This window comes from Capricornis sumatraensis, chromosome 19 (assembly GCF_032405125.1).
Source record: "Capricornis sumatraensis isolate serow.1 chromosome 19, serow.2, whole genome shotgun sequence".
Lineage (NCBI taxonomy): Eukaryota > Metazoa > Chordata > Mammalia > Artiodactyla > Bovidae > Capricornis > Capricornis sumatraensis.
The window spans coordinates 27132298-27146122 of NC_091087.1; the positions used below are offsets into that span (position 1 = coordinate 27132298).

The following is a 13825-nucleotide window of genomic DNA, read 5'->3' on the forward strand; positions in this document are numbered from 1 at the left end:
CTTAAACCAACTTTTTCACACTCCTCTTTCACGCTCCTCTTTCACTTTCATCAAGAGGATCTTCAGTTCCTCTTCACTTTCTGCCATAAGGGTGGTGTCATCTGCATATCTGAGTTAATGAAGTTATGTCTCCTGGCAGTCTTGACTCCAGCTTGTGCTTCATCCAGGCCAGCATTTCTCATGATGTACTCTGCATAGAAGTTAAATAAGCAGGGTGACAATATACAGCCTTGATGTACTCTTTCTCCTGTTTGGAACCAGTCTGTTGTTCCATGTCCAGTTCTAACTGTTGCTTCCTGATCAGCGTACAGGTTTCTCAAGAGGCAGGTCAGGTGGTCTGGTATTCCCATTTCTTTCAGAATTTTCCATAGATAGTAAGGACATTAACAAATTTCTAGGAGTGTTACACTATTGCTGAAACATATAAATATAGTTGAGAATGTTTATGAGTCTATTTATTTGGCTGTGTTGGGTCTTAGTGGCAGGATCTCCATTGCATCATGCAGGATCTTTCATTGATGTACACCGACCCTCTAGTTGTAGCACACAGGCTCAACAGTTGCAGCTCAGGGGCTTATCTGCTCCAAGGTATGTGGGATCTTAATTCCCCGACCAGGGATAGAACCTGAGTCCCCTGAATTTCAAGGTGGTTTCTTAACCATTGGACCACCAGAGGAGTCCCTGAAAGATTTGTATTAATAACATAAATCCAACAAATATAATCTAAAGAAGGTTAAACATCTTTTTTTTTTTTAACAATGCTGCCCATGCAATTTAACATAAAAAATAAATCTAATCAATTTAACATCTCTCTTTCTACCAGGTGAGTAAACAAATCCTTTGAGATTTTCTAGGAGCCTTCTGGGAAATCTCAAAGTTACTCTGAAGTCAAAAAGATTTTATTTAGAATTTTATTTTTTAAAGTTTGTCAAAATGGCAAAAGGTTTGAACACTTGATTAAATAGGATCATAGATCACTAAGAAACAATAGTTACATATTCATTTACCAAAGTGACAATAAAAAATATCAAAGGCAAATATAGGAAGTAAAATACTTGAGACCAAAGAAAAAAACACCTTAGCTCTTTTAATATTGAGAAGATTTGGTTTTATAACTAATCAAAGACCTAATGAAGTCAACAAGAAGCACAGGAAATTATATTTTGATAAGCCATCAAATCTGTATTTCCTAGGAAAATTATTCATCATACTTAAAAATACAAAAACAGCACCCTTTTTACAATCTCTCATTAACAGCAGACCAATAATCCAAGAAAATTGCATCCTTGTAACAGAAAGAATGAAAACAAAAATCTACTTTTGCATTTGTACACTATTGATATAAAAGTTCATTTAATCCTTACAATAAAACTAGTCAGTTTAGCTGGCTTGACCCCCCCCTCCTTCTCCCTCTCTCTCTCCCTCCCTCCTCTCTCTTTAGGCCACCAGCTAGGTATAAACACAGAAAACATATCTCACTAATTTTTATTAGTTGATTCTCATCCTTGCCTTATTTTTTTTTCTTAATCTGAATTATGTTTCCAGCAAGTGGAACAGTTAAAATTACCTGCTCATGAGGGCTAAAGCTTTTTACCAATATTCCTGGAGAAGAATTGTAAGAATTTTTATTTGCCCTGATATATACTATTATGGAGAATGTGGACTAAATTTAGGGCCAGCAACTCTATAGAAAAAGCAAGTATCAGTTTGTTTCCAAAGAGCCTCTTTTCCCCCTTTTTACTCCTTTTAGTCTCAGATGGCTCTGTTAGCTGAGAGTTATCTCCTTGGATGTTTATATTTCAAAGATTCAGTAAGATGTATATCTCAAGGAGACAGAGAAGATGTAGATTTCCTCTAAAGAGGACTTCAAGCGGCCTATTTGCCTATTATCAGAAATCTAGGGCAATCACTATTAAATTCTCCCTTCCTTTTCTTCTTAATTATAGGACAATTATTTTCCCAATGTCCTCACTTTTTACAGAATCTGAAAGTGTCCTGAAGTAAACAAGAATGATTCTGTGGTTGGCGAAGACACTGAGTCATTAAAAAAAAAATTTATGGACTTTATTCTTGGGGCAGTTTTCGATTCACAGCAAAATCCAGTGGAAAGTACAGAGGTTTTCAACATACCCCCTGTACACACACAGGCATAGCTTCCTCCACTATCAACACCCCCACCTGACTGATGCATCTGTTATAATTAATGGACCTACACATCATTGTCACCCAGCGTCCATGGTTTGCATTCAAATTCACTTTGGTTGTACATTCTATGCGTGGGGACACATGTATAATGACAGGTATCCACCACTACATCAGAATAGTTTCACTGCCCCCCAAAATCCTTTGTGTTCTACGCATTCGTCCCTCCTTCCAAATCCCTGGCAACCACTGATCTTTTTTCCGTCTCCATAGTTTTGCCTTTCCCAGAATGATATATAGTTAGAATCATTCAGTCTATAGCCTTTTCAGATTGGCTTCTTTCATTTAGAAGTACATATTTGTTGGGGAATAAAAGGTACTCCTCAACCCTCTTAGGGTCCCTGGCTGGATTTGAAAATTAAATTGACAAAGACAGATTAACAAGAGGACTTTCCTCATGGTCCAGTGATTAAGACTCCAAGCTGCCAACGCAGGGGGCCCAGGTTTGATCCTTGGTAGGGCTTCCCTGATGGCTCAGATGGTAAAAAAATCTGCCTGAAATGCAGGAGACCTGGATTTAATCCCTGGGTCAGGAAGACCCCCTGGAGAAGGGAATGACTGCCCACTTCAGTATTCTTGCCTGGAGAATCCCATGGACAGAGGAGCGTGGTGAGCTATAGTCCATGGACTCGAAAAGAGTTGGACGCAAATGAGTGACTTATACTTCCACTTTGCTTTTCTAGCCATTATTTCTTTAAATAAGCTTTCTGCCCCTTTCTGTCTCTCTTTCTTTTTCCCTGGAGCTTCCACAGTGCGTATGTTATCTCATTTGATGCTATCCTGGTAAGTCCTGAATATATTCTTCACTTTTTGCATTCTTTAGTTTCCTTTTGTTTTCTCATGATTAACTGATTTTTTTTGGTGATACTTGTAGACTTACACTGGTGTCTGTGCATTAGAAGGAACAGATACCTCTCCTAGTCTCTACAGACTGGTTTTGGCAGGGCTTTCTCCTGGTTTTCTCCTGCTGGGTCCCTGGACAACAAGACTGCCTCCAGGGTGGTGGTAAAGCCAGGCTGGAGCTGGGTCATGGAATTGTTACTGGGTCTGCAATTGGATCTGGTTAAGGGGCTTACTGGCCTTCTCCCAGTGGCTCAGAGGTAAAGGAGCCCGCCTGCAATGCAGGAGACACAGCAGGCTTGTGTTCCATCCCTAGGTCAAGAAGATTCCCTGGAGAAGGGCATGTCAACTCACTCCAGTATTCTTGCCTGGAGAATCCCATGCACAGAGGAGCCTGGTGGGCTACAGTCCATGAGGTCACAAAGAGTTGTACACAATGGAAACAACTGAGCATAAATGCATACATAGTGGGCTTATTACCAGTGGCCCAGGCAGGAGTGGTTCCTCAAAGATCCCAAGACTTAAGGGAGTGTCTCTGGGACCAGGGTTGAGGTGGACTGAGGCCAGGTCTCATGGGCACTCCCAGGTCCACAGTCAGGCCCACAGGTGACAGGGGCATGAATGGGGTGATCCTGGGCAGGCCCCTGCTGGACCCCTGGACTGGCACAACTACCTCTGGACTGTCACAGCACGGGGCCAGAGCTAGGTCGTGGGGCTGCCCACAGTCAAGCCTGCAGTCGACACACCTGTTACCAAGGTGCCAAGTGGCATGGCTCACCCAGGGCCCCGGTGATCAGGACTGCTTCTAGGACTACGGGAGAGCAAAGCAGAAGGGCCTGCTTCCAGGTGTGCAGTTAGCTCTCCAGTCTGTGGGTCATTCCAGCGGCGTGACAAGTGTGACACTCTAGTTCCCCTGCTGAGGACATGACCATAGATAAGCAGGCCTGGAGCCGAGTCCACGGGGGTAGAGGGCTCTTCCGGGCCTGCCGCTGCGGCCATGGTCCATGGCTCGGCCACCGGGATGCAGGGTCTGCCTTCTCAAAGAGGCCCTCCTCAGTCTTGGGCTCACCTAGGGGTTTACAAACTCCTACCTGGATCCCAAAGCTCCCACAAAGGCACTGTTATCTGTGATGGCCACCAAATCATTGGTTTGGGGCTTTTTTTGTTTTTTCAGCTGTGCTGGGTCTTTGTTGCTGCTCAGGGTTTTCTCTAGTTGCAGTGAGTGGGGGCTCCTCTCTGGTTGCGGTGCACCAGCTTCTCATTGCAGTGGCTTCTCGTGTTGCTGAGCACAGGCTCTTGAATGTCTGGGCTTCAGTAGTTGTAGCTCCCGGGCTGTAGAGCACAGGTTGTGTAGTTGTGGCACACGGGCTTAGCTGTCTGGCGGCATGTGGAATCTTCCCAGACCAGGGATGGGAAGGTGTCTTCGGCATTGGCAGGTGGATTCTTACCACTGAGCCACCAGAGAAGCCCTGAATCACAGTTTTTGTGGGAGGATGAGGGCTGGTAACTTCCTATTCTGCCAGCTTGCTGACATTATCTTCTAGAGGTTTCTATTGAGAGATCCTCAAGCTTAGAGATTGTTTCATCAGCTGTCTCTAGTTTACTAAGTCCACCAAGAGCATTCTTCATTTCTATCGCAGTGTTTTGGATCTCTAGCATTTCTTTTGATTCTTCCTTAGAATTTCCATCTCTCTGCTCATATTATTCATCTGTTCTTGCATGCTATCTACACTATCCATTAGAGCCCTTAGCCTGTTAATCATAGTGGTCTTAAATTTCCAGTCTGATCATTTCAACATCCCTGTCATATCTGAGCCTGGTTCTGAAGTTTGCCCTCTCTCTCTTCCAACTGTGTTTTTTGCTTTTTTTTTCTTGTGATTTTTTTCTTGGTAGCTGGGCAAGATATGTTAGTTAAAAATAACTGCTGTAAATAGGCCTTAAGTAATGTGGTTTAAATCCTGGGGGGAGGAGAAGCATTCTATAGTCTTATGACTAAGTCTGAGTGTTTTAGTGAGCCAGCCCGTCTGAACTATCAACTTCATACATAAGTGCTTCTTCATCTCCACACCAGCCTTAGCTGGGATGGTATAGCTAGAGTGCACAGGAGTTAGGGATTTCACTTCTCCCAGGTGGAAGGCTAGAGCCTGCTAGATTTGGGTATTTCCCTTCTCCTAGGTTAATTAGGCATGATAAAGGACTTTCCTGGTGGTCTAGAGGCTAAGATTCTGTGATCCCAATTCAGGAAGCCCAGGTTCATTCCCTGGTCAGGGAACTAGATATCTCCTATTCCACAACTTAGAGGTCACAGCTTCTGAGAGATTCTGCATGCCACAACTAAGACCCAGTTCAGCCAAATAAATAAATACAAATAAATAACTATTTTAAAAAGTTGATGACTCACCACATAGTTCATCCAAACAGAGGACAGTCCAGTGAAAATTAAACTCACCTACTTTTGAGGCCAGCTCAGGTGGTAGGCTTATAGGACCTATGTTTATGTTTTATCTTATGATTCTTTTCATTATGACAAATAAGACCAAAGACAAAGACAAAAAAAAATTAAATCCTCCCTTGGGAGAGAATTGGATTGATATCAAATAATCAAAGCTGCCCAAACCAAAAGAAGTAGTCTACACAAATGTTTTCTCCTATTAATCTACGTTTGGAGAGAAAGAAGACAAAGAAAAATTCTTGCCTTCTTTTCTCAACCAGACACCACAGATAGAAATGCAGAAGGCTGGCATGGTAAGAATTCTTACCTTTTTGCCAGCTTTTACTTGTTGTCCCAGGATCTCATTCATAGTTTCCAGAATGAGTAGGGTGTCGGGAGCCAGGTTAGGCATTACTGACAAAATGGAGGCACGGCCCCAGCCCCCTCTCCTCATTCCGCAGGCACGGACCTGGATGAAGGGGTTAGCTCTTGTGATTCTGACTTTTTTCTTCCTTTCTTCGGTTGAGTTGGCTGGAAAGAATGTTAAGGTGCTTATTGTTCTTGAGAGAAGCATGAGAAAGCACAAAGCCTTCTGCAGTTGTGCCCAGAAAATAATCTATAAAGTAACCATTGACATTTGTTCAAGGATTTTTACAAAGAATGTCCTAGGATGAGCATGTAGGCCACAGCTTGAGGCCTTGGGAAGGATTGTTATCTGAGACCTGTTTGTGAGGAAAATGTTTATGGCAAAGGAAATTTTCTGAGTTTAGGGATTAGGAATAATTAAGAATAGTTAGAAACCCTTTTAGGAGATAATGAGCTTAGGATACTAGGGGCAAGCAGGATTTAGAAAGATGAGAAATAAATTGAGGAATGTGGTATACAGCCCAGACATCAGCATGAGTTACAATGTAATCACAAGTAAACACGACTCTGAGAGAATCACTGAAGCAGGAATGCTGTTTGAAGGGCAACGATGAGACAATAATCTGGGTAAGGGGGAACTGAATATGTCAAACCTCTGACCTAATGCTTTAGAAAAAGTATGTGCTCACTTCAGCAGCACATATACTAAAATTGGAACGATACAGAGAAGGTTAGCATGGGCCCTGTGCAAGGATGACATGCAAATTCATGAAGTGTTCCATATTAAAAAAAAAAAAAAAGGATAGAAGAGAACCTGATGCTTGAAATAAACATGTAGTCCCGTACCTCGAGTCCGAGGCTACACCATTTCCCACCACCACCACTCATCCCTTCAGGCTGATCCCCTGGCGGCTGGAGCTGGACTCCAGCAGTAGGGTATCCCAAACTTTCATGGTCATCAAAACTTTAGGGGATGAAAAAAATATTTTTCCTCTTCCCACATTATAGTATGTGAGGTGATGGATAGGTTAATTAGCTTGACTGTGATGATCATTTCACGATGTAAACATATTAAAGCATCAAATTGTACACCTTAAATATATATACTTTGGGTCAATATACCTTAATAAAGCTGAAAATTTTTTAATTAAAAAACTTTAAAGTCATAAAGCCACTACAATTCTCAGCTGATGGGAAGGTACAATCATTTGAAAAGCTGTTTCAGTAGGTATGAAAGCTGTATGTATGTAAGTAACCCTGATGACTAGTTGTTCCACTCCCAGGTAAATAACCAACAGAAAAATGTACACACATACACCAAAAGGTATATGACACAAAAAATGACTGTAGCCCTGTTTGTAATAGTTCAAAACTTGGAGCGGTCCAAATTTGCACAGAAAGTAGAATTTATGAATAAATTGTCATATGGCTGTATAGCAGAATAGTATACATCTGTAGAAATTAATGAACTACTGCCACAACATGGAGGGCTACTACAAAAATAACACTGAGTGAAAGAAGCCAGTCACAAATGAGCTCACAGACTGCATACTTCCATTTCTATAGAGTCCAAAAATTAGCTAAGACTAAACTATGTACTGGAGAATTCTCTGGCAGCCCAGTGGTTAGGACTGCAGGCAGCTCAGGTTCAATCCCTGGTCAGGGAAGTAAGAGCCCACAAACCACACAGCCAAAAACAAACAAAAACAAAACGAAACTGTATTGTTTGGTGATTAACGTTCACATGGTAAAGTTCTGGGGGAAGAAAAGCCAGGAGGTTAGAAGTTATCTTTGTGAGGAAGGAAGCGGTGAGTAAAAGCAAACAAGATGGGCTTCCAAGGTGCTGACATGTGTTTTTTAACTTGAATAGCGGTTACGTGAGTGTTTATTTCATGATAAATCACTGAGCTAAAAACATTCACTTTGCGTACTCTTTGTACAAATGTTATATTTTACAGAAAAAAAATAGTTTTAGAAAGGGACTTCCCTGATGGTCCACTGGCTAAGACTCCAGGCTCCCGGGGGTGGGAGGGAGGCTCAAAGAGGGAGAAGATATATATATATATATTCTTACAGCTAATTCACGTTGCTGTACAGCAGAAACCAACACAATGTTGTAAAACAATTATCCACTAGGTAAAAAAAAAAAAAACTCCATACTCCCAATACAGGGGGCCTGGGTTCAACCCCTGGTCACGGAACTAGATTCCTTACACCACAGCTAAAGATCCTGCATGCTGCAATGAAGAGCTGGAATAGCCAAATAAATAAATGAATATATATATATTTAAGTTTAAAAAAGAAGAGTACCTGCTGGCAAAGAAACATTCCTGGAGCATCATAAAGTGAAATAGTTTACAAAACTGTGTATATGACATGGTCTTAAGTTTACTTTATCAATATATACTTATATAAATTAAATGCTTTGGAATGATAAACACCAAATAAAATGGTAGTTCCCTGGATACAGTCACAGGTGTTTTTTTGTTTTTTCGTGTCTGTGTATTTTCTGATCTTTCTGTAATAAGCCTTTATTGCTTTTCTAATAAGAAATAAAGTCATTTTGTAGTATTGGTTGGGGAATAGCAGATCAATAGAACAGAAGAGAAAACTGAAAAAGAGATTCGATAAATATAAGAACTGCATGTGTGATAAATGTGGAATTTCAAATCAATGGGGGAAAGATGGGTAATTCAATACAGTGAATCGGTTCCACCAGCTAACCGTTTGGAATCTAAAGTTGAGCTCTACCTCATACCAGATGCTAAATAAACCCTTACATGATTTAAATGTGAACAAAAACCTTTTAATCATACTAAGTAAAAGCATAATGGTTTGAAAGAAAATATAAGCAAACAGTTCCATAATCTTGGAGTGGAGAAGGCTTTTCTAAGACTAGTATCAAAGTAGGCAAGCACAAAGGAACAGGCTGACAGATTTGACAAGATAAAAACATAAAAGTGTAAGAACTATATTTTTAAACACCATGAGCTCACAATGATAACAGCTGGAAAATACCTAGGCATAAATTTAACAGGAAATGTGGATGTGGAATGCATAATAACTTCATTGGAAGACACGAAAGACAGCCTGGGAAATGGAGAGCTTGGTGAGGGAGAGGAATTTAGGCGCTGCATCTTTGAAAGGAGACAGAAAGAGGAGAGAACCTAGATGTTCATGAATTACTCCCTCTGATTGCATGATGTGCCATGGTTTAAAAGAATGTGCTTTCAGGAATCATCAAAAATGACATATAATTTCTCAAAACAATCATAAAATGAGAATTCATTAGTTTACCACACAAATAAAGAAAGTATATTACTGATATTCACTGGAAGTTCCTTCTAATTCTCTCACTCACCACAATTATTTTCATTTCATGCTTTCCTAATACTTTTACAAATTTTTATCAAGATAAATACACTTTTTTTCATAACTTATGTTGAATTTTGGATATGGTATCATATTGCATCATGTTTTCTCAGCTTAATATTAATTATCTGAGATTCAGCAACATTAATATGCGAAAGGTAGCTTTTGTTCCCTGCTATAAAATATTCCACTGTTTCTCTCCTCACTTCTTACTCACCATCTCTTTTCCATTTTTCATTGCTTTTATAACTAACATACCACATTAAGAATATATTAATTAATGTGTAGCTTTAAAATTTTTGTGTCTTCTACCAAAATATGTTCCAGTAAATCTAGCACTTTTGTTTTGTTGAATGATGTATTTGAGACATCTAGAATTTTGCTTGATATAGAGTTTGAGCTCAATGAGTATATTTTGAATGAATTAAAAAATAGATTCATTAGATAGATAAAAGAATAGTTGATCTTCTTCTGATCCCCTTACGGTTCAGATTCCCTTACTTTCCCTTTCAGATATCTGCCGCCGAGTCCCAAGAGACACTGTGACAAGCATGACCTGGCCTGCCAGTTCCAACTGTCCTCAGCCTCCTGACCCAGAAGGCAAATGAGATGCGTGCTCACATGGTTACGGTGTGGCTGCGACAGACGGTATCCACACTAAACTGCTGCTGCTCAGTCACGTCCGACTCTTTGTGACCCCATCGACTGTAGTCTGCCTATGTCGGCTCCTATGTCCTTGGGATTCTCCAGGCAAGAACACTGGAGTGGGTTGCCATTTCCTCCTCCAGGGCATCTTCCCGACCGTGGGATGGAATCCAAGTCTCTTAAGTCTCCTGCATTGGCAGGCAGGTTCTTCACTAGTGCCACCTGGGACGCCCAGGCAATGTTTAGTCATCGCTTTATAACCAGAGGACACTGTAGCAATATGGTGTCCTGCCGAAGGAAGAAGTGATCCCGTGAACCCAGGTGCTAGATCTGGATGATGTAAACAACCAGAAAGTGAAGTGAAAGTGTTAGCCCCTCAGTCGTGTCCGACTCTTTGTGACCCCCAAGGACTGTAGCCTGCTAGGCTCCTCTGTCCATGTTCTCCAGACAAGAATACTAGAAAGTGAAAGTGAAAGTCACTCAGTCATGTCCAAGACTCTTTTTGACCCTACGGACTATACAGTCCATGGAATTCTCCGGGCCAGAATACTGGAGTGGTTAGCCATTCCCTTCTGCAGGGGATCTTCCCAACCCAGGGATCAAACCCAGGTCTCCTGCATTGCAGGCAGATTCCTTTACCGTCTGAGCCACCAGGGAAGTCTCAAATAACCAGAAGCCACTAGGAACTAGTAGGTGAAGTAGAGAAGCATATTAGTTAAGGACACAGGTTTTAGACTGCCTGCTTTCAAATCCAGGTTTGACATCTAGCCCTGTGACCTTCGACAAAGTTAGTTAACAACTCTGTGCCTCTGTTTTCTCCTCTGTAAAATATTATTATCCAAAAATAGTTCCTTGGACAGCAAGGAGATCAAAGCAGTCAATCCTAAAGGAAATCAACCCTGAATATTCATTGGAAGGACTGATGCTGAAGCTGAAGCTCCAATAGTTTGGCCATCTGATGTGAAGAGACGATTCATCCCTGATGCTGGGAAAGACTGGGGGCAAGAGAAGAGAGCGACAGAGGATGAGATGGTTGGATGGCATCTCTGAGTCAATGGACATGAGTTTGAGCAAACTCACAGAGATAGTGAAGAACAGGGAAGCCTGGTGTGCTGTAGTACATGGGGTCGCTAACAGCTGGAGATGACTTAGAATACATGAAGAATAACCAAGTTTAGTATATGTGAAGCATACTTAGAACTCTGTTGGATGTTATTATCATTACAGTGGAATCCAAGAGATCCAGAAAACTTCTGCTCAGGCAGGCACAGCCCCACCCTCGACAGCTGCCTGCACTAGTACCTCTCTTGAGGAGGAACCAGGAGGCAGGGGAAGCCACCTTCTCAAACCCCAGCTCATGGGGGTGAAACCTAGTCATGCTGGCTGAAAGGCACCTGCCATGTGCTAACTGCAGTACAAAAGAATTGCTTCACAAGACGGAAGCATCAGGACACACATTTTGTGCAGTTTCTCAGACCCAGCCCTCTCTGGTGTCAGGCATGTGCTCAGCTAACAGTGAAATGAATGGTACTTTGATCCTCATTCAGCTGCTGATTCTTGTATGCAAACTACTTTGGGAACCTTTCGAGTGATTGGCAAGTACAGCCTTCCAGGGTCTCCTGGCTGTGGTCCCTTCAAAACCCTACCTCCACACTGCTCAGGGCTGATGTTGAAAGATGCCCTTCATGTGCCTTTGAGTGGAAAAGCAAAAGGCGGAACAGTATCTCTAGTACAAATATTGCACACAAGGGGCTTCCCTAATGGTCGAGGGGTTAAGCCTCCGTGCTTTCACTGCAGTGGGCACAGGTTCAATCCTTGGTAAGAGAACTAAGATCCCATATGCCATAGTTGTTGTTTAGTCACTCAGTTGTGTCCAACTCTTTGCCACCCCATGAACTACAGCCCTCCAGGCTCTTCTGTCCATGAGATTTCCCAGGCAAGAATACTGGAGTGAGTTAACAGTTCCTCCACTAGGGGATCTTCCTGACCCAGGGATGGAACCCTCAGTCTCCTGCTCGGCAGGCAGATTGTTTACCACTGAGCCACCAGGGAAGCCCCCATACGCCATGCAGCTTAGCGGAAAAAAAAAAAGAGAAAAATACCTGAACATGAAGGGGCATTTTCAAAGTCTAGAAGGATGATTGCCTAACAGTTTCTTGGTGGTTGTCTCAGGCTGGTTTCCCAGAGATGGAGGGAGGAAGGTACTGCATTTTTGTTGTAGACCTATTAGTATTGTCTGATATTTTTACATCAAACATATGCCACTTTTACTGTTTATAAAAATGAAGGCTTTTTTCAACAAACATCAAATAAGGAAAAATATTTACAACACATATCGTAGACACAGGGTTAAAGCAATGTCTATGTGTTTATGAACAGAAAAAGTAGTTGAAAAGAATAAAACAACAGTGGTTATCCCTAGAAAAGAGCTTAATGGGATATTTTAATTTTCTTCTTTATACCCTTTCCTATATTTTCCCAACATTTAGCAATAAAAATACAAGATGCTTTTTGAGTCAGAAAAATATGATTTTTTAAATTGAAGGGAAATATAACAATAAACACAGATAATTAAAGAGAAGATCTGAAAGGAAACCAGAAGGCATAAAATGTTTGAAAGGATGGAAGGTATAATGAGATCATTTAGAAAGGAAAAATAATGGGGGATAATACAAACCAAAACAATAAAGTATATACACTAAAGAATAAAAGAATTAAAATAGATGTACACTAAAATAAGACAAAAGAACAGGCTAATATACTAAAAGTCAATATTGAAGGATTTCACTGGTGGTGCAGTGACCAGGACGCTGAGGTCCCAATGCAGGGGGCCCAGGTGTGATCCCTGGTCAGGTGGCACAGTGGTAAAGAATCCTCCTGCCAATGTAGGAGACCCAGGTTCGATCCCTGGGTCAGGAAGATCTCGTGGAGAAGGAAATGGCAACCCACTCCAGTATTCTTGCCTGGAGAATTCATGGACAGAGGAGCCTGGTGGGCTACAGTCCATGGGGTCACAAAGAGCTGGACATGACTGAGCATGCACACAGGGAACTAGATCCCATGTGCCACAACTGAAGATCCCTCATGCTGCCACTAAGACCTGATGCGGTCAAATAAATAAATAAAAGATGAAAAATATGTAAAAATCAATAGCCAGAAACGTTGAAAAGAGCCACTATAAAGCAGATCAGGGGTGAGTCCTTACAGAGGTCTTGCAGGCCGGAGACCCAGGCTGAAGCCCAGGAGCATCCTTACAATGGCAAAACTTCCCTACCGGGATATGACACAACCTTTGCCAACTCCATGGCCACCCACAGCCAGGCGAGCTTTCCAGATCTTCCAGCTTATCTCAGAGTCACATGGGCATTTGTCTAACACTCCCAGGACTGCCAGCTCCAAGAGGGCCTGTGTTGAACGCCCACTGGCTTCAGTCCCTGCTAGATCCATCACACCCCTGTCGCTTGCTCCACATCACCCTGAGGGCTTCCAGGCCCTGGACTTTGGCATTCTCGGGTCAGGAATGCAGGGCAGCCCTCTGTGAAGCATGGGCAAGTCATCTCACCCATCTGAGCCTCAGCTCCCAGCCCAGGTAATAAAACATTGTGACACAGGTTAATCACAGTTTTTTTTTAAAAAAGGCAATGTATGTGGGAATCACCTGGGATTTTGTGAAAATGTAAATTCTGAATCAATAGGCCTGGAGTGGGGCCTGAGATTCACATTTCTAATAAGCTCCAGACTGATGCTCCCAGTCCAGGAATCTCAGGATGAGTGGCAGCTGCTAGCCAGGCCTTCATGCCCATGAAATCATTAAACTGGGAAGAGACTCCAGAGACCATGATTTCCTGCTTCCTATTAAAGCCAGAAATCCTCCCTGCAGCATTTCTGATGGCAGGACAGTGACTGGCATGTACTAGGTGCTAAATAGACCTTGCTGCTGCTGCTAAGTCGCTTCAGTCGTGTCCGACT

The 13825-nt window shown here is 42.1% G+C and overlaps 1 non-coding gene across 1 annotated transcript; it reads left to right on the top strand.

Moving 5' to 3' along the window:
• The first annotated feature begins 6520 nt into the window (after positions 1–6520).
• LOC138095649 (U6 spliceosomal RNA) lies at positions 6521–6627 on the top strand. The gene has a single exon (XR_011146394.1). It is a non-coding gene; the product is annotated as a U6 spliceosomal RNA (small nuclear RNA).
• Positions 6628–13825: the final 7198 nt, after the last annotated feature.